The following is a 22,172-nucleotide window of genomic DNA, read 5'->3' as shown; positions in this document are numbered from 1 at the left end:
CTGAACCTAAGTAGGAGCTAGAAGAGGTGTGAAATTTAGGTAAAAACTAGTCTCTGCCTTCAAGGAACTTAGAAACTAGAAATGAATAACTTGCCAACTGACCTACCTATCGTAAACTGTGGTGTAAATTATAAGTCAAAATTGGATAATGCTAATCAATTGACCTTTTATTAATGCTAGTTCACCGTGTTGGCCAGCATTGAAAATGGGAACTTTACAAGTAGATTTTTCTTATATACAGTTAGACAAAGAAAGAAAAGCACTAAGACAATCAGTCTTAGTACTGATTAAAATGTTGAGATTAAGAAAAATATTTAATATTCACATGTGTGTTACTCAATATAATCCCCTCCCATTGTAGGGCTCCATTGTTTTCCTTTGCAGTCTATGCCTATGTCTCTTCATCTTTCTCTCCTTTATTCCTGCTCTGTCTCTGGTCAAACAGAAAACAATAAAAACTATGTATTTTTTAGAGGGAATTCATTTTTATTGACTTTTTACTGTATTATTGAGCTCCCACTGAGCACAGGCCTCTGTAGTAGGCATTATAGTGAACTCCAGCCTGTATTCTAACCCTGATTGGTTTCAGCCTACTACCTATAGATGTAAAATATTCGACCCTTGGGTCAACAGACAGAATTCAGACATTGTTTCATTGCCTGAAGTGCTCTTTCAAGTCTTAAAAATCTTTCTCCATCTAGTCACACCCCCCAGAGGCCAGACCATTGCATGAATATCTGTCTATTTCCAACCAATTTGAAGTTCATAAGTATGTAGATGGTCAGTATGTGTGATTTTCAGAAAATTGATTATTCAGTTTGCCCATTGTGGTTGCATACATTTACTTACTTTATATTATATGTTAGTCTAATGGCTATAATTGGTATAATTATTTTAATGGAATAATTCTAATTGACATGAAAGTATTTTTTTTTTAAATCAAAGTTATTCTGAGTGTTTTCTGAAAGGAGAGACGGCAGCTTGATAAGCTTTCTTCTGCCTTCAGAAATTATCGAAGTTGGTTATATTTGTTAATTTTATAGTAAAAAATGGCAAGGAATGTTGAAATATGGTCAAAGGTTTTGTTCTTTACAGGTAAAAGAATGATATTTTTGTTATATGATGATGATTTAGGATGGAAGTTTGATTCTTGGTTTATACTGGCCTATTTTTACCTCTACCAGGTTCTCTAGTCATTACTGCTTTCACTCAGAAAATGGTATTTGTCAGGCTCACAGCAGAAACTAGCCTAAACCAAGAAGTTGCTAATCTTAAGCTCGTCTTCTCTTGAGATCTGTGACACTATAGAAGGACCATTTAAAATTACTTATAAAAATAAATTTGGTTTGATATCTGTTGTTTTTATATCATTTGAATTTTCACCTGTATTCCTCCCCCACCCCCCAAAACTATGCCTTATAATAATTTTTTTCTTTTAAAAAAGGAAGAAGAGAAAAAAAGTGTTATAAATATATTTTAAAAATCTGACAATATATATTATATTGCACGTTGAAGTTGTCCCCCAGATCCCTGGCTTTGCAAAGGAGTTTATGTATTCTGGAGTGAGAGTGGGGAGGAAAGAAAGATGTCTTTTCATCTCTTTTGTCACCAAGTTTGTTCTTTGTAATTCTACAGCATGCCCTTTCACTTGTTTTGTGGTGGTTGTTTTTTCTTCATTTACATTGTTACGGTTGTGTATATTTTTTGTTGACTCTGCTCACCTCATTTTGCATCAGTTCATGTAAGTTTTATGCTTCTATATAGTATCATATTTATTGTTTCCTAATATTCAGTTACAATCATGTACCATAATTTCTTTAGCTATTTCCCGGTGGATGGGCATGTATTTTATTTTCAGTACTTTGCTATTATAACATATATTATTATAAATGTTTGGGGGCATATGGATCCTCTTTTTTATTAGTTATTTCCTTGGGGTGTATTCCTAGCAGAGGAATCTTTGGGTCAGAGGGTTTGGGCATTTTTAACTACTTTATTTTCATAATTCCTAGGTGCTTTCCTGCATAGTTGTACTGATTCATAGCTTCACAAGCAATGTTTCTCCACAATCCCTCCAACATTTACTGCTCTTATCTTTTGTCATAGCTTGACATTTTAACTCTCATTTGTTCTTGGCTTCCTGGGATAGCATTTAATCAGGTGTATCTTAATGAATGTTTACTTCATGTACGATATTTTTTTCTAAGCATTATTTTCCCTTAAAAAAACCAAAAGGCCATTTTTAAAAGTTGACTTTTAAGAATTTATTTTTGCTTCTTCTTTACATAGACACTTTGTCAGTGTTTCTCAAAATCACATTCTTTACACAATCCCACAAAGCAGCTGGTGTCTTTTCTCTTAGCATGTGTGCAGGCACACACACATAAACACGCACATATATCAACACAGAAGGGAAAAGAGAACTTACTACACATCTTAGCTCTCTACCTTTCTCCTTCAGCTTACCTGCCAGCTCACTTTAACTACATTCCAAATTCTGTGGGTCAGCAGTGCAAGCTGCTTTATTTATTCAGTTAATTCCAATTTTGTCCCCTGTGCCTGTGAACATGTTAAAAAATATAAAATGTCCAATTAAAAATTGGAAATAGCTTTCTAAAAGAAGCCAAGGACAGATGCAGTATATATATTTGTAGCCTTTCTGAAAAGATAGGTTTAAGACAATGCCAGCCATATGGATTTATTTGTTTTCAAGGTTTATGAATATTTGAATCCACTTCCAACTTTCTAATTTTCTGTCTCTCTTTATTTAGCCCCTAGATTCTTGAGCTCTTGACTCCTCATCACCAGCTGCCTATTGAGAATTTTGAACTGGATGTCCTATAGGCATGTCCAACTCATTATGTCCACAACAGAATCCATTCCCTTTCCTATTTTCCAAACTTATCTATTTTTTCTTTTTCTTAATTATTTTCATTTATTTTGCTAAGTATTTCTCAATTACATGTAAAACATTTTTAACTATCATTTTTAACATTTTTGAGACCCATATTTTTTACCTCCCTTGTGTCAGTCCTCCCTCTTTGAGAAGGCAAGCAATTTGATTTGAATTATACATGTGAGGTCATTACAAGATATATTTCCATATTAGCCATATTTCAAAAGAAAACACAAAATAAAACAATAAAAATAAATTTAAGGGAATACACTTCAATCACCACGTAGAGTTCATCATTTTGGAGGTGGATAGCATTTTTCATCATGGGTCTTTTGGAATTGTCTTGGATCTCTGTAAGTCATTCAGAGTTGATCATCCCTATAATATTTCTGTTGTTGTGCACATTGTTCTTCTGGTTATGCTCACTTCATTTTGTATGAGTTCATATAAGACTTCCTAGGTTTTTTTTTCTGAAACCATTCTCTTTGTTATTACTTGTAGCACAACAGTATTCCATCATACTCATGTAATGCAACTTATTCAGCCATTCCCGAATTGGTGGACATCCTCTTGATTTCCAATTTTTTTGTTACCCTAAAAAGAGCTACTATAGATATTTTGTAAAAATAGGTCTTTTTTTTTCTTTTCTTTGATCTCTTTGGGATACAGACCTAGCACTTGTATTGCTGACTCAAAGCGTATGCATGGGGGCAGCTGGGTGGTGCAGTGGATAGAGCTCCAGCCTTGGAGTCAGGAGGACCTGAGTTCAAATGTGGCCTCAGACGTATGACACTTACTAGCTGTGTGACCTCGGGCAAGTCGCTTAACCCTGATTGCCTCACCAAAAAAGACAAAAACAACAACCCCCCCCCAAAAAAAAGCCTCAACCAAAAAACAACAGCAAAGGGTATGCACAGTTTTACAGCCCTGTGGGCCTAGTTCCAGATTGTTCTACAGAATGGTTGAACCAACTCTACCAGTAGTGTGTTAGTGTCCCAATTTTTCCACATCCCTTCATTTTCCTTTTCTGTCATGGTAGCCAATCTGATAGGTATGAGCCAGCATCTCAGATTTGTTTTACTTTGCGCTTCTTTAATCAATAGTGATTTAGAGCATTTTTTCATAGGACTATTGATAGCTTTGACTGCCTGTTCAAATCCTTTGACCATTTATCAAATGAGGAATGGCTTATTTTTATACATTTGACTCAGTTTCTTATATTTGAGAAATGAGGCCTTCATCAGAGAAATTTGCTACAAAAAGTTTCCCCCAGTTTTTTGTTTTCCTTCTAATTTTGGTTGCTTTAATTTTGTTTGTGGAAAATCTTTTTTAATTTCATGTAATCACAATTATTTTACTTCCTGTAATCCCTTCTATCTCATTTGAACATAAACTTCTCTCTGATTCTTAGATGTGACATGTACATTTTTCCATGCTCCCCTAATTTAGTTTATAATATCACCCTTTATGTCTAGATCATTTATCCATATTTACCTCGTACTCAGCATATGATGTGAAATGTTGGCATATGTCTAGTTTTTGCTGACCTGTTTTCCACTTTTCAAACAGTAGACTACTGTGGTCATTTACTGTTATGTATAGTGTACCTAATCGTTTCCACTTATTTAGCACTCTATTTCTTTGCCAGTACAAGATTATTTTGATGATTACTTATTTGTAATATCGTTTGAAATCTGGAACTGCTAGGCTGCCTTCCTTAATATTTTTTTCATTGATTCCCTTGGTATTCTTAACCTTTTGTTCTTCCAGATGAATTCTATTACTATTTTTCCTAGGTCTATAAAAGAATTCTTTAGTAGTTTGATTGGTATGGCTTTGAATAAGTAAATTAACAAGTATAATTGTTATTTTTATTAATATTGGCTTGGCCTACCCATGAGCAATTAATATTTCTCTAGTTGTTTAGATCTGTATGTATTTGTGGGAAAAGTGTTTTGTAATTGTGTTCTTATAATCCCTCAGATTGTCTTGGCAAGTGGATTCCCAAGTATTTCATATTGTATGCAGTTATTTTAAATGCAATTTCTTTCTGCATCTTACTGCTGGGTTTGTTGGTAGTATATAGAAATGCTAATGATTTATGTGGGTTTATGTTACATCCTGCAACTTTGCTGAAGTTGTTAACTGTTTCAACTAGTTTTTTAGTTGATTCTCTACACATATCATCTACAAGGGGTGTTAGTTTTGTTTTCTCATTCCATATTTTTATTTCTTCAATTTCCTTTTCTTCTCTTATTGTTATGACTAGTGTTTCTAGCATAATATTGAGTTATTGTGGTGAGAATGAGCATACTTGATTCACTCTTGGTCTTATTAGGAAGGCTTCAAGTTTATTCCTATTCAAGATAATGCTTGCTCTTTGTTTTAGATAGATACTACTTACCATTTTAAGAAAGGCTTCATTGATTTTTATGTGTTTTAGTGTTTTTGATAGGAGTGAATGTTGTATTTCCTCAAAGGAAATCATATGATTTCTATTGGTTTTGTTACTGATATGGTCAATTATGCTGATAATTTTTCTCATATTGGACCAGTTCTGCATTCCTAGTATAAATACTACCTGGTTATAGTTTATGATCTTTGTGATATATTGCTGTTATCTCCTTGCTAATGTTTTATTTAAAAGTTTTGTATTGATAGTCATTAAGGAAATTGGTCAATAGTTTTCTCTTTTTTTGCTCTCCCTAGTTTAGGTATCAAAACCATATTCGTGTCATAGAAGAAATTTAGTAGTGCTTCTTTACCTAGTTTTTCAAATAGTTTATATAATGTTGGAATAAATTGTTCTTTAAATATTTGGTAGAATTCACTTACAAATGATGAAATTACAACCTTAAAGGTGGAACCTACCAGATGATTTCCCCTTAATGTACAGCTCTCTTAAAATCAGTCTGTTTCTCAGAAATCATTTATAATTCTCCATTGCATAACAAAGGAAGTTTAAATACTAATTTGCTGTGTAAGGCTCCCTCTAATGTGGCTCTCTACCGTTACCTAATATTGGTCGTCTTCACGTATGCTGTATATTCTACCCAAGATAGACTACCTACCTATTTATTGAGCACATCCCATATTCTTCTACCTTCTTCTCTTTGCTTACATTTACCTGTGCCTGGAATGTCCTTCCCAACATTTGTCACTTTTACCTGTTAAAAATTTACCCATGTTCTAATAGTAGAAAGTAAAAAATAGGAAGGTTCCAATAGGGAGATTTCCATGAACAGCCAGATATCATCTCTCCACCCTCAGAACTCTCAGACCATTTAAATTATATCCCTGTTGAACCACATTCCAATTTGTATTGTTATTATTATTATTTATATATATGTTTTACTTCCACCTTTTAAGCCTCTTCTGGGCAGACACATGTTTGATTTGTTTTTGTATTTCCCTTAGCATCTAGTACAATACTCTGCTTAGGAGATTATTGAATTCAGTCAGTCTGTCAAGAATCATTTATTAGCCCCCTGCTGGATGCTAGCCTCTATGCTGGGTGCTGGTGATAAAATACACAAGTGTAACAGTCCCTGTTCTCAAGGAGCATAAATTGTTTTGATGAACTAATCCTCTGCTATACATAGACTAGAGGATTTAAAATTCTGTCAAAGGGGAAAATCACATTTTGCAAACTTGAAAACTCATAGCATTGACCAATTTTCTTGTAGTAGAGTTTATAGATTTTAGTTCTAGGAAGTTCATTGAACTAATTGTGAAGTAAATTACAGGTTATTTCCCAAAGCAATAAAGATTTGTCTTATCTGTTAACAGGATCATTGTAATGTGATGCTGGACCTGAACTTGCTTAAGACTCCCATTCAAGGTTGAATTAGGAAGTTTTGTGCAGACCTGGAAGAAGCAGGTAAGTTATTTGTTACAGTTTCTCCTAATGTCATCCATTCTACTTTCTCCATTACTTATTATGCAAATGTTTATTTCCCTAGAGCATGATCATTTCTGTAAAATTTAGTCAGTAGGATACAAAGATGTTAGTTGTGCTGATAAGATAAGCATAGATAAGATTATTTTTTATCATATATTATTTTGGGCTTCTTTCTCATCATGTATTTTCCTGTTTTTTCTTTTCCACTTCTCAAGCCTAGCATTGAGTTTGGAGTTAATCTGGGAAATAAGTGTGGGTTAGAAATAGGGAAATGTGCATAGGGATGGAGTCTATAGGGAATGCTCTTTTGAAAAAGCACCCATACTGCAGGAGGTGGTGGGGGTGCTTCTTTGCATTTTAGCCTTAGAAGGTTTCCTAGAATAGTCAAAAGTTAAATAAATTGCCCAAGGTTGCACATACCATATGTGTCTGAGGACAGACTAAAATCCAGATTTCCTTGGCTTTAAGAAAAGTTCTCTGTCCACTATGCCATGGGAAATAAATCAGTTTTGGAAATTGTAGACAACAGTTGTGGGGGACGGGAATTGGCAGTTGTTATTTATATTAGTATATTGGCTAGTCTATGAATTGTTTCATCTTTGGTTCATTGACATTGAGTTGAGTGTGTCTGATTTTACTTAGAAATGCTAAAACAGTATTTACTGATATGTTAATAAATCTTTCTTTGAAAATTAGTTTTATACTGCATAAGTATTTTGAAATGGGTAGCTACATAGTTTCAAAAAACAGCAGAATGAAAAAATACATATTTTATTGAGTGAACAACAGATATAAAGCTTTTTTCCTGTTTATGTTATGGCTCAGAATATGAATGTCCTTAATAGGAAATCTTCCTATGAAATAAATATTTTCTGTATTGTAGCATAATAGAATAATGTAGTAGACAAAATTAGTGTTGGATTTTTGTCCCAAAGCACTACTTCATCCCCACGTATCCTTGTGGACGTCAGTATCCATGAGCCTCAGTTTTATTACCCATACTCTGGTGATGATAATCTCTGTTCCATCTGAAAACAAGGTCATCAGCATCACATAGGGAATAGAGACTGAATCTTTTACTTCATTGGCATAGGGAGTTATTGGATAAGGAAACTTCCTGTACCAATGTAGGTCAGTACTTCTCTGCAACTTAAGAGTGATCTATAGCAGTGGTTTCAAACTAAAATAAAAACCGGAACTGTACATAAGGACTAAACCATACATAAGGATCCCAGTAGGTGCATAATGACTCAAAACCCACATGTTAACACTATATATGTTTTATTATATTTTTATTTATTTTGTTAAAAATTTCCCAGTTACATTTTAATCTGGTATGGGTCACATTCAAGAGTGATTCTGGCTGCATAGAGACATGGGCAGTGTGCTTGAAATCTTTAGCCTAGATTATTGAGTTGGTTAAGTTACTTACCTAGGGTCATACAGTATGTAGCAGAGGTCACACTTGAATTCAGATCTTTCTAGTTCTAACATAGACTTTTTTATGCACTCTACACCAAACTCTCTTTCATCAAGTGTCAAATTAATTAAATAAATATTTATTAAGGACCTAAAATATCCTGTGCTATCTAGGTGCAGATGACACAGAAATCAAAATCAGTAAGCTTGTAGGAACTTCAAGTCCAGTGGGGAAGATCTGATAGATTTACAAATAAGAGCAGGGTTTCCCAAAAGTCTTGGTGCATTTTAAGTCAATTAAAATGTTAAAATGCACTACAACTTTTAGTACGGTACACTGTGATAAAATTAGAGGAGAGACTTCAGCAAACTCTTTAGGAAAATTAAGGAGAGAAAGATAGAACTTTCCCTCAGGAGAAGGTAGACAAGGATTTACAGAGTGCCATGTGAACTAGACCTTGTGAACTAATACTGCATGCTTCTTGAGAGCAGGGACTGTCTTTAACCTTCTTCATACCCCTACTGCTCAGCACAGTACTAAACAAATAATGGGCTCATAATAAATGCCAGTAGAGAGACTGATAGAAGGAGTAGAATGCTCTCAAAAGGAAGAGCTGAAGTGGGAGCCTGCTTTGGGCAAATTAAATGGCCTGAAATAATGCAGGAGTTGAGGGAGAACAGAATAAAATTGTGAAAACCTGGTAGCCCATTTTGGGCAGGAACGTACTATTAAGTATTAAAAAAACAAGGCAGGCAGGTTGGAGCTAGGTTATTAAAGGGATGGTTAGTAAACAGCTAGAAAAGGAAGTCAAAATTCTGGGTAGCTACCATAGCCTTATCAATAGCATGTCATGCTGGACCTCTCTTAGTCTACACCCCCCTTTCCTTTTTTTTTCAACAGAGTTACTAGATTGGTAAATCAGGGGAATACTGCAGGCATAATTTACCTAGGTGTTTGCAAAGTGTTTGGCGAAGTCTTATTCTTGTGAAATGGACCTAAAGATTTGGATTCAATAGGTTTCAGAACTGGTTGAATAGCCAGACTCAAACCTCAGTGGTTTAATGTCACCTTAGAATATTTCTAGTAGAGTGCCTCTGGGGATCTGTACTTGGTACTGTGCTGTTTAAATTTTTTTTTTTATCAATGAGCCTTTGGGATAAAAGTAAGAAATTGCAGAAGACAAAAACCTGTGGAAGGCTGTTAACAGAGAACCATTGGGGAATGACGATCTGAAGACCTGGGTGAATGTAAAAACCGGTTCAGAAATGGGTCAGAAAACGAGGAAGAAACAAGTGATTGAGATGTAAGAGAGAATTTTGGGTTGACAGTAAGAGCTAAGAGGTGATTCCCTTTGTGATGAAGAAGAGTGAAGGTGGCTGTCATGGGAGTTGAGGAGGTTGATGAACTGAAAATCAAGGAAGGGTTATCAAAAATCATATTAGTTTCATCAAGGATATCAGTGGATAGGATGGAGAGGGAAACCAGAAAACAGATATCAGAATCATTAGGAAAAAGGACAAATGACTTGGAATTTGGTAGAATGCAACACAGTGGATCACAATAGTCAATCTGTTCTGCTGGTGTTCACTCAAAGATCTCTTTTCTGAAGTTAAGGCATCATAGTAATGTTCTTCAGCTGGGAATAGAAAATAAGGAATAAATTGATTATCCCTTCAGGCCCTTTTAATCAGAGGCCAGATAGAAAGGAGTGACTATCGTTGGAAAGACTAGGAGTGAAATTATATTTCCCAGAGGTCAAAGGATTTTAAACTGAAGAGCTAAAATTAAAAGCAGTTTATTAGCTATAAGAAAGGAGCTGAAGAGGCCATAGTGGAAAGGACATAAACAGAAGCCCTTATTGGAACTGCAAATATGCTAATACTTCAGTAGATCTGTGATTTCATCAATGGGAGTATTCTTTTAATAGGTCGATTTTGTAGCCCACCTAGTATGCCACCTTATCCCATGGTATTCTTGTCCATTTTCTCCCAAAGAACTCTTCAGTAAGAGACCTTCCTCTAAGTGTTTTTACATTTTGTTTGTTTTGGAATGCCCATCTCTCCTTACTATATAACTATAAAATGGTGTTCTGTAATTCCTCAATAGGACATAGGATATGTGTGTTCATGTAAATGTGTAGATATACAGGTTGTGGTTGTCATGAATATAGATTTCTAGAGTTTGGCCCAGTCTTTCCAAAGGAGAATGTGATTTCTTCCTTGAAAACATAGAGGAGAAGTATTTTTGGGTGTGTGCTTTACCTATCTCCAAAGGGGGATATTAGGCTAGATTAATTTAAATTCACCCTCAAATATTGCTGATCTGGGATTGCAGTTTTTTGAATTTGAAATGAAAGTCACTTCCTTGGCCACTGTTAAGGAGGACCGCAGCCTGTTAGCTCTAATTCACCAACTGACCTCCTTCCCACCAAAGTTGGTTATATAAAAAACCGTCATAAATAGCAAATAAAGTCATTTATCCAAGCACACAGCAAACAGAAATTACAGTTCCACTGGTCAAAATATGCCAGAAAACATGCAAGCGAGTGAATTCTTAAGAGGCAGATACTTGTAGCTCGGACTAAAAGGGAACAGTTTCACTCCGGTGAGTCTTTAAAATCTCTGAAGAGTCAAGCTGGAAATCAGGGACGTGTTAAGTACTTCACTACATGAGTCCAGTTTCCATTCTCTTTCTTTCTATGGGTCTCTCTGAAGTAATCTCAGGAACCTTATTTATCCGTCTCCAAAAGATGCCCTGGTACCACCTCTACACTTTCCTGAGACGTAATGAAACTTCAGCTTTCTCCACACCAATTAGAAGTCTTGTCCCCTGTATGCGAGTAGCATACAAAATATCCCAGTATAGATGGTGCAGTGGCTGGAATGCCATACCTGGAGGCGGGAAGACCTGAGTTTAAATCCTGCCTCAGACACTAGCTGTGTGACCCTGAGCAAGTCATTTAACCACTGTTTGCCTCAGTTTCCTCATCTGTAAAATGGGAATAATAATAGCACCTACTTCCCAGAGTTGTGAGGATCAAGTGAGTCTGGCAGGCACTATAACAATTTTAACTAATATTATTATTATCTACAAGCTGCAGATAAAAAAAACAGGCTTAATTGGAAGCATTTCACAAGGGATTAAAAGCTTCTAAATTTTAACAAGGATCCAACTAGTAGGTGAGTTTGTTTCTCAAAGCTTGCCTTGAATTGCCAGAAGGTAATGCCCATCTCCATCCACTGCTCAAAACCTCAGCATTCAGAACCACTTCTTCACGTACTTTCACTTTGGAATGGACTCTGGATACCTGCATTCATCTCGGTCAGACCAGGTTGATTCTTAATTAATTTTAAAAAATCAGTTAATCAGCAAGTTCTTATTGAGCGCTTACTATATGTTTGTTATTGTGTTAGGAGCTGAGGATAGAAGGACAAAAAAAGGGTGCTGTCCCTTTTCTCAGAGAACTTACATTTTATTGGAGGAAGCAAAATGTATACATAGAGTAAATACAAAATAAATACAGGGTCACTAAGAGAGGTAGAACACTAGCAGTTGGGTGTATTGGGAAACAATTCACATTGAAGGTGACCACAGTCCAGGAAGTGACTATTCATATCTGTAGTTTTAAAAAATTCTCTTTGAACAGAAACTGAGTTGCATCTTGGGTGATTCTCCTCCATATATGTCTTCCTAAATCTCATCTGTTGTAATTTAATTCTTTTTTCCTTTTTTTCTGTATGATTCTCATGAATTTTATCATTAGGCCACCTTATACACTAAAAATAATTTCTTGTCTTTAACATTTTCAAATTTTCAAGTGCTCTTTAGTATGTTATTTCAACTTTTAAGCTAGGTAAGGGTGAGTTTTTGTCTTCCCCATATGACTGAGCGCATTGGTACAGACAAAAGGGATTTGAAATAATGTGCCAAAAGTTACTACATTGTGTGTGTCTTTTTTTAAAAATTTATTTAGATTTATCAACAATCACTTCCATAAGCTTTTGAGTTTTAACTTTTTCTCTTCCTCCTTCCCCACCTCTCTCCTCAAGATGGCACACAATCTGATATAGGCTGTGTGTGTGTGTGTGTGTGTGTGTGTGTGTGTGTGTGTGTATACATATTCCTATTAAACATTTTCACATTAGTGATGCTGTAAGTAGGAATTAGAACCAATAGGAGGAACCACCAGAAAGAGGAAACAAAACACAACAGAAGAAAAAAATAGCAAATAGTATCCTTCAATCTGCATAGTTCTTTCATTGGATGTGGATAGTATTTTCCATCATGAGACTTTTGGAGATGTCTTGCATTGCTGAGAAGGGCTAAGTCTGTCAAAGTTAGTTATCGCACAATGTGGCTGTTACTGTGTACAGTGTTCTCCTGGTTCTGTTCGCTTCACTCAGTATCAGACCATACAAGTCTTCCCAGGTTTTTCTGAAGTCTGCCTGCTCATCATTTCTTATAGCACAACAGTATTCTGTTACATTCATGTACCACAACTTGTTCAGCCATTCCCCAATTGATGGGCATCCTTTGGATTTCCAATTCTTTGCTACCACAAAAAAGAGCTGCTATAAATATTTTTGTACATGCGGGTCCTTTTCCCATTTGTATGTTCTCTTTGGGATATAGCCCTAGAAGTTGTGCATGTCTTTTGACCAAGCAATACCAGTGCTAGTCCCATACTCCAAAGAAGTGAGCAAGGAGAAAGGTCCTTCAGGTAGAAAAACTTTTGTAGTCACTGGGTCTTGGGTTTGTTTGGGTTTTTTTGGTAGTAGAAAAGAACTTAAAACAGGGGTGGGGGGTGGTCAGTAGTTGAGGAATGGCTGAACAAATTATGGTGCGTAAATGTAATAAAATATTGTGGTGCTGTACAAAATTAAAAAATAGATGGTTTCAGAGAAACTTGGGAAGACTAATGAACGAATGCAGTATGAGGTGAGCAGAAATAGAATTTTTGTTATGACATCACTGTAAAAACCAATAGCTTTGAAAGCTCTAAGAAATCTGATCAATGACATGATTAGTCATGATTCCAGCAGAGCAGTGAGGAAGAATCCTGCCTGCATCCTGACAGAGAGATGGTGGATTAATATACAGATTGAGACACATTTTGGAGTATGTCCAATATGGAAATTTGTTTTGCTTAATGATTCCTGTTTCTTACAAAGGCTTTGGATTTCATTTTTATGGCAGGGGAGGTGGGAAGAAGAAAAAGTAAATGCTTGATAATTTTTAAAAGTTGAAGCAGAATGGAGCTAAGTAACTTGTACAGTTAATAATAATTTATTTACTTAGTCCAAGTCCTGTGCTTTCTATTTCATCAATGTAGATTTCTTATCTGTTTCACATTTTATTTTACTATACTTTTTGCCTTTTCTTCATGTATGCTGAAATCAGCTTCAACTCTTGGAGGATATTAGATTTATTATAAATTGGATTGGCCGAAGAGTGAAGTTTGTTAACACCCTGAAAGAGAATATAGAAGACAAACTCTAGAGTATCCTTGTCAGGAGGGAAGATAGTTTGCTGTATCCTAGAATGAAAGGCCTGGCTTATAAAGCTTTGAGGTTTTCTGTAAATTCATGATTCTATAATTATGTATTGTAACAATTTACTCTTTTTTCTAATGCTACAAAAGATATTGTTTTTAGAGATTAAGAGAATTTTACTACTTTAAAGTGAAAGGCAGCTAGATTTGCATGGAAATTATATAGATACAGCGTATTTGAGCCTCTGTGTTTATTTTAACATTAAAGTCTGGGAAACCTTTTGCCTTGATTGGTTTCATAGTATCATAGGTCTTAGAAATAGAAAGACTCTCAAGAACTCACCTGGCCCCAACTACCTGTCTTTAGTCAAATAAGGATATTAATTAATATCCTCATTTTACAGATCAGTAAGCCAGCTAACATCAATGATTTGCCCTGACCTCATTAAGGCTGGAGTAGGGACCTAGGTATCCTTTCTCCTAGTGTAATCCTCTTTCTACTATGGCAAACTTTTATCTTTATTTTTAAAGTGTTTATATTTTACAGTAACATTAAACAAATATTATCTATTTAAGAACATGTTTTCTTTGGTGGTCACAAAGGTATGGAAGTAAATTGACATGTGTCAATTCCTTAAAATGTTTATGGAGGTGATAAATCAAGCATTAAAGTCCATAATTGTTGATACCTTCTTTGTCATCTTTATTTTTTTAGAGGAGAGGTTAAAAGCACCTTGATGTCTTTGATCTCTTCCATTCCCTTGCAATCCTTACCTATTTAAAATACATTAGAAAATTATCTGAGTGTTCTTAAACATTGTGCAGCTTCTAGCATCATTTTCTTCTATTTGTGTTGGATCAAGTCCTGCTGATATTCTTGACTTTATTTTCCCACTTGTAGCTCTGCTTCCCTACCTGTTACTAAGTTGGAAGATTCCACACGTGGTGATTCCACTAGCCATCAGTGAAAATAGAGCTTCCCTAAAAACTCAGAAGATCTCATGCATTTTGTACCTTTGTGGTTGTATTCCCTTCCAGTTTCTCATACAGACGCTCTCCAGCTTGGTTGAATTTTTATCTTACAACATACTCCTAGCAAGCTTGTTTTCTCTTTAACTGTCATTTTGTTGTTGTTGCTTGTTATTTTGTGAGAGGGTGTGTGTGTGTGTGTGTGTGTGTGTGTGTGTGTGTGTGTGTGTGTACGTGTGTGTGTGTACGTGTGTACGTATGTGTACACTTGAACTCCTTTTAGAAGACTTCACATACTTTCCCAACTTCTTAGCAGATTACATTGCATAAGAGACATTTATCTTCATGGTGGTCTGTTTGTGTTTGTGCATTGTGAGAATTGAAGGCAAGATTATAAGATTATAGGATTTGGAACTGGATGACCAAGTATTCTAGAAAATGACATTTCTGGGCATCTTTGGTTAAGTGTTGAACTGAACTCTCCCAACTCTTTTATTCTTCTTTCCAAGGAAAGGCTAAATGCCATCCTTTCATTTAGCTGCAACTGTTTTGTGTCTCTCAGTGTAAGTTCTATCAGATATGCCAGTATTAGTGTGCTTGTCCAAAGTTTTCCAATAGTCTAATTCCAACAGTCTGATTCTGTTACTTATTTTACTAAGAGGGCACAGTAAAATTAGTGCTTACAAGTGGTCTGGAAACTGTTTGACTCTTAGTACCCTCTGGACCCTCTCATTGGTATCACTGTGGAGGTAGAAGATAGATTCGAGAGACTAAAGAACAGTTTGTATTTTTGTGCCTTTCATTGATTTCTGTTGAGGGAAAATTTTTCATGTGTGGCCACTTTCTAGAAGTAAATCCCTTTCTGTCTTCATGCCTTTTAGCCTGGTCTCCACATGGCTGGCACATCCTGTCATTTTGGCCTGTCTTTAAGTCCTTTTCAGTTGGGTGGAACCTAGTTTTTGCTTGGCTGGTATGATCTTTGATACCCAGGGACACTTTTATTCCATGATTAAGAATCAGAGCAGGATTTTTCTGAATTCTTTTTATAAGGATGTTCTGTGCATATATTAAGTATGTCTTTAGCTTCTTTATCAGACCATTTCTTTATGATTGTATGACTGATTAATGGACTGCATAATACTGTTATCGCTATTTTTTTTTTATTTCTAAAAAAAAGCATTTGACTCAGAAAAACTAATTGCAACTTTGAAGATCCTCTTCAAACAAGGCATCTTCTATGTGAATGTTAAAATTATGCAAAACTTTGATGGATGTAACTATAGAGATAACTTTTTTCAGTGATGTGCTGAGTATTGATGTAAAATCAGGCACAAAGCAGGGAGACATTCATCTAAGGTGTTTCCTGATGTTATGAAAATTTTCTTGGTGAAAGTGAAAGAAGAATTTCATATTGATTCCCCACATCTTTCAATTATACCAATACCAAGCTCTCAAATACTAAGAGTCCTCCTTAGTGAAATCCAGAATGTGGAAGCGATTAATCTGATGAGCTAAGCACTTTTTTGAAAAAAGAAAAGGAAAAAGGAAGAAAAAGACATATTGCCCAGAATATTATGTGCAGCTGTAGATTCATTCCATTGAGTTCTTTCCTTGCTGTACCTCCCACTAACATTTTGGATAGAGATTGAGGTAGGCCTTAAACCACATTGGCTCAGATTGGTGATGTTACATGTAGACAACTGTTCAGAAATTTTAATCATCCTAAGGTACTCAGTTCTATAAAATCTTACCCCATTACCCCAAATTATCCTCCCAGGGTTGCTATGGGGCTGTTAATCACTGAACAGCATAATCTCAAGAACATCGAAATTGTAAGTAATCCAAAGTACATTGGACAGATTCATGGCTGGTATAACTAAACTATGGCATGTTAACTAGAGCTTCCATGTAAGAAGTAGCAAGAACATGAAAGATGTGAAAGGTATATGTGACTAGAAAAGGAGGTGGGTTAGTGGTGAAGTGATAATGAAATATATCTTTTCTTCATTCTTTTAAGAATGAATTCTCTTAAGAAAGAAATCTATTTCCATATTTCTTAAGGAATAAGTAAAGTAAGCCCAGAATAGGATCTATAAGTAGTAGAGCATGAAGGTGCTCCATGGCAAAAAGCTACTAAAAGGCAAATCCTCTTGCTGTATCAGTCCCAAGGAAGCAGCTTCTGAACTAATGCCCTAAAATCTTATCTGAACCTAGAACTAATCTGAATTAAAGTTTCTCTGAGGACCAAGAAGAAATTAGTCTATCATCAGTCCTTACTTTAGTACGTTTTAAAACTTCAGTAGAAAGAACACAGACTTTAATGCTGAGGAAATACCTATTCTCAGCCTTGCCACTGATTGACTGTGGTACTGTGAGCAAGTCAATTAACTTCCTTTGTTGACTTGATTTTTATCATCTTTGAAATGAAAGAATTGGGTAAGAAGGATCTAAGGCGCCTTCTTTTTCTAACATCCTATGATCTATGGTATTTTGATTTTAGGCTAGAAGGAAATTTAGCAGCCATCAAAGACAAAAGATGATAAGACTTGAGTCCCAGAAAGGTGAGTGACTAATCCAAGGTCACACAGCTAAGAGTCTGGAGGAAGATTCAGACTCATCTCCCTGATGAAAAGCATGCACTGTATCTACTCTTCCATGTATCCTGAATACGATAATAAAAGCATCTTGTTGAGTTTACTTTCTCTAGGTTTAAATATTATTTCCTTAGGAGCAGTTTACTATTATCTTGTGCAGTAATAAATAAACAGTAGTCATTAATTATATTCTGGTGCTTCATTATACCATATTCCCTCTAGTGTCAGTCAGTTACATCTGTGACAATGGCATTAATGGGTCTTTAGTAGAACAACAGTTGTTTCTGCCATTACATTGACTCAAAAGGCCTGAGAGAGAGAGAGGTCTCAGATATTGCTCAGATCCTCTTGGCAGTCTAGTACACACCCTCAATTCGGTTCGATTTAAGAAAAAATTGTTAAACAAATGTATTTGCAAGAGACTATGCTCAGCTTACCAAGAGATGCAGAAACAATAATGATGAAAATGTCCCTGACGTTAAAGAGCTTACATTCTTTTTTTCATCCGTAAATTTATCTAAACATTTTAGGGCTCATTTTATGTTTTGCGCCTGAACTAGCTTCTTGGGTTAAGGGCTTCCATAATTTTTCCTGTACTATTATTATTTAGCATTTGCTTACATTTGTCTCCTAAACCAAGTGTTAATTGCTCCCTAGTTTTATTATTCATTAATCAGTGTTCAAACTCTTCATATTCTTCATGATTTAATGACCTCAGTAATAGCTCTTCACTTTTTTCTTTTCTGATACATATGTACATATCTGAGATATACGTATATACATATATATTGCCCTATTCCCTTGATTTTTCCTGATTGCCTTTTTGAAAAAAAAAATCTTTGCCCAACTTTGTTGTCTTTCAAAGATTCACTAATGATCAGAGATGCATATAGTTAATTGGGTATAAATAGAGATCTATGACCTGCTATGATTTGAAAATTTGGAGGTTGACTTTTCCAAGTACATGTGAGCAAAGAATAAGGAAGTACACGTTATATTTTGCCTGAAGAGCTAACCCATCCAATTTCTGATCTATCAATTATAATATGATGATGCCCAGGCAAAGGGTCTGCATTAGATTAAGGAAAAAGAAACAAACGTTGAAGCACAATGGTTTTTATTTTTTTTTCTTATCAAAAAAGAAAGTTTACAGAAGTCAAATTTGTGGCTTGAAGCTATTTGGTAGTAAAATTTTGATGCCATTATACAAAGTAGCAAAATATGGATTTTAACTGGCCTGCTTTTCAATTCAACTAAAGATTAAGTACATTCTTAATGGTCTGATTTGCTGGGAAGAGCACTATTACAATAATCTGCTTTTTACAGCCCATATCAAATAGGAACTTGCATCACTTATTACAAAGTTTGTGCTTTGGGAGACATTTTCACGGCATCCAGCAGTACTGCCCCACATTTCTTGGAATTAGCCTTTAATGATATCATCTCCCAAAATGAGTTGTTTCTCAAACATACTGATTGTTTTGTGGTTAATGTCTAATCCAATAGCTATATTTAAAATGTCATACAAATTTGTAAGAAAAGGTCCATTGAAACTGCTGTTGTATCCATAATTGTATGATAATGATATGGAAGAGATGCCATGCAGTTTGAGTGTTTTTAGACTTTTTTTTTCCTACAAGATTCAAGCAGGAAGGATGAGAACTCATTTTTAACTGTTAGCAATTCAAGTTTTTAACCATTGTCTGCTTGAGAACAGAGGACTTTTACTGTAGGTGTCATGTAAAATAAAGTTGGAGTCTAAAGCCTCCTTTTAGCTGTCAGCCTTATTAAGAAGCTACTCATGTGTTGAACCAGGCACCTGTATTGTATAAGCAGTGCATTGTAATGTCTAGGGAGAATTTTCTTTTCCACCACTGCTGTGTGATTAGGCCTTGCTCCTCCAACTTACCCGCCTGCAACTCACAGCACAGTAGGTCTAATGTAGATTGACGCCTATGCCAGAAGACTTATTGAAACTTGTGTCTCACAGTTGCTAATGCTCACTGAACCATTTTATTGAAGATAAAGTAAATAAAATAGATTGCCATATGAGAATTCTCTGAAATCAAATGGAATAATTTGACAGGTTTAAGCCCATGAAGAAGAAGGCAAAGCACTGAAGCAGACGGAATACTTTTTATGCACAACATAACAGGGCTGGGGGTGGGGAGAGAGTCATCTCTATTGCATTAGCTGTGAAATTTAATTTTTTAAAAAGAGAGCGGTTAATTTTCGAAGGTAGTTTGTGATGCTGTGTTTATTTGTCCTTAAGCTCTACACTGATATCCCCCCACACCCTGAAAAGATTTATATCAATAAAAACTTTTGAAGACTAAAACCTTTGGCTAATTTTTTTTTCTCTTTTTCTGGTGTTTACTTGCATGGATCAGTAGTCTTATAGAATTTAATAACACAAATGAACAGATTTGCCAGAATGTACTCTAGAATCTTTTAGGCTTGAAAAATAACAGTGAAGTGTCTGCCCCTGAAAATATTTTGCATGGTACTAAGAGTTTTTATTGTTTTGTTCCATAATAAAAAGAAAAGCAGAAGATGAGAGGTCATTGCCTTTATAAAATACATCACTGGTATTACATTAGATATGTTTGTTATATAGGGTTAACAATTAGTCAGGTGGAACCAGGATGGCAGATTAGGCTCAGCCACCTAGTAGAACTCTCCCCAAATCCCACCCCCCTCCCCAAACAACTTTAAAATAACTCCTCCAATCAAATTTTGGACTGGCAGAACCTACAAAAACGTTGGGGTGAGACATTTTTCTGGCCTAAGAAGACTTAAGAGGTTGGCAGGAGAAGTCTTTGACATCATGGTGGGGGCCTGTCCAGAACCCAGACACTCTGCATTGGCAACAATAGCCATAGTAGCAAAAGCAGCTTTTGGGGGCTCTCAGCCCAGAAATGGTAAGGGGGTCACATAACTGTTCAGAAAGAGATTACAAGGGATCCTTCACTGGCATTTGGTACAGCTGGTGCTGATTGGCAGCTTTATTGCCCACATGCAGTTCTGAGTCACAGTTCTAGAACCAAGAGGAGTGAAAGCACTTGCAGCTGCAAGGGAGCAAAGACTCTTCCTAAGTAAAGATAAAAGCACAGACCAGGAGAAACCGTGACCACACCTCTCCCTAGATCACATTACTTTGGAAGTACCAAAAACTTGCAGGCCCCTAGAATCAGCCCTGAAAAAAGCCTCATGAAAAAGCCCAAAGCTTGGGACAGTGCCTCCCTACCACCAGGTAAGCAGAGCTCAACTTTAGTATAAAGTTCAAAATCAAGAAATAGGCTGGAAACATGAACAAACAGCAAAACAAAAATTTGACCATAAAAAGCTACTACTATGGGGCAGCTTAGGTGGTACAGTGAATAGAGCACCAGCCCTGGATTCAGGAGGCCCTGAGTTCAAATCTGGCCTCAGACACATAACACTTACTAGCTGTGTGACCTTGGGCAAGTCACTTAACCCCATTTGCCTAGCCAAAAAAAAAAAAAAGCTCCTGCTATGGCAGGGAAGATCAAGTCAAAAGCTCAGAAGACAGTGTAAAAACAGCTACCAGAAAAAGCCTTGAAGAAAAATTCTAATTGGACCCAAACCCAACAAGAATTCCTGGAAGACCTGAAGGAAAGAGATGAGTGGTAGAGAAAAAATTGGTAAAAGAAATGAGAGTGAAAAATTAATGAGTCACGTTAATTTTTGCATACATTTTCAATCCAAGCAGGTTTTTTATTAGGGGAATTCTGCAGTTTCTACCTCCACATTTGTACTATCTGTCCTTTTTTCTCTGTCTCCACTGGCACTATCCTAATACGGGACTGAATTACCACCCACCTAGACTGTTGTCATATCCTTCTTAACTGGTCTCCTATATCTCACAGTTCTATGTCATATTAAAGTTTTTATCTATAGGATTGGCCATAGCCCCTCTGCTCAAAACCCATCAGTCACTTCCCATTTTGTGACAAATAAAGTTCAGATTCTTTAGCAGAGCAATCAAGACTCTGGGCCATTTGATGTTGTGCTGCTTTCCCAGGCTTATCTAATTTTAAAAACTCCTTCTACTACAACCTCATATATTCTTTGCTTCACATAAGCTAAGCTACTTGTCGCCTTTTCAACCTATCCACATTTGTTTCTTTGCTTACGCCGTTCTGTTCATGGGAAAGTAGTGCCTTCCAGGCAAGTTGGTGGCCCAGTGGATAGAGTGCTGGGCCTCAGGTCAGGAAGACCAGTGTTCAAATGTGGCCTCAGACACTTAGGAGCTTTGTGACTCTTGGCAAATCACCTAACTTCTGTTAGCCTCAGTTTCCTCATCTGTAAAATGGGGATAATAACACTTTCCTCCCAGGGTTATTGTGAGGAGCAATTATAACAAAAATTTAATGCACTTAGAGCAGTGCGTGGCACAAAAAAAGATACTATATAAATGCTCCTTTCTGTTTCCTCTCTTTACCTACCACTTCCATCAGTTTAAATACTATCCATTCTTTAAAGACACAGTTCCATTGTTATTTTTTTCTATGAAGTCTTTTCTGATTACTTTACCATCAACATTTACTACTGTCATTCTACTACCTCATTGAGTCTTAAATTATAAGATGGTAGGGTTCACTCAGTATGATCTGTTCCAGCTCTAAAATTTATGATTCTGCTGTATCATTTTTAGAACATGATGGCCTACCATTCGTATGTTGTTGCATGGTATTGTTTTTCCTTGGGCATAGTATCCTTTGTGTTAAGCTATCTACGTTTTCTCATTAGTTCTCTGATGTGAGTGACCTGAAGTACAGTACACATTTTATAAGATGAATTGGAAGGCAATAGGGTACTTGGTTCGCACCTCTCTAAATGCAGTTATTTTGTATCAATTAGTATGTAGGTTGGGAGCT

At 36.0% G+C, this 22,172-nt stretch overlaps 1 protein-coding gene across 2 annotated transcripts in view; it reads left to right on the top strand.

Moving 5' to 3' along the window:
- Positions 1-22,172, top strand: part of FOXP2 (forkhead box P2) — a 699,815-nt gene that overhangs the window by 253,487 nt on the left and 424,156 nt on the right. For both annotated transcript variants that reach the window (XM_078154200.1, XM_078154192.1), the window contains exon 3: positions 6,686-6,776. The gene's annotated coding sequence lies outside the window, so the exon portion shown is untranslated. The remainder of the gene's footprint in view (positions 1-6,685; positions 6,777-22,172) is intronic.

Source organism: Phascolarctos cinereus, unplaced genomic scaffold (genome assembly GCF_003287225.1).
Source record: "Phascolarctos cinereus isolate Bilbo 61053 unplaced genomic scaffold, phaCin_HiC Scaffold_1;HRSCAF=81, whole genome shotgun sequence".
Classification (NCBI taxonomy): domain Eukaryota; kingdom Metazoa; phylum Chordata; class Mammalia; order Diprotodontia; family Phascolarctidae; genus Phascolarctos; species Phascolarctos cinereus.
Note: the sequence above shows the minus strand (reverse complement) of the source record. Positions and strands in the feature narration are given on the sequence as shown.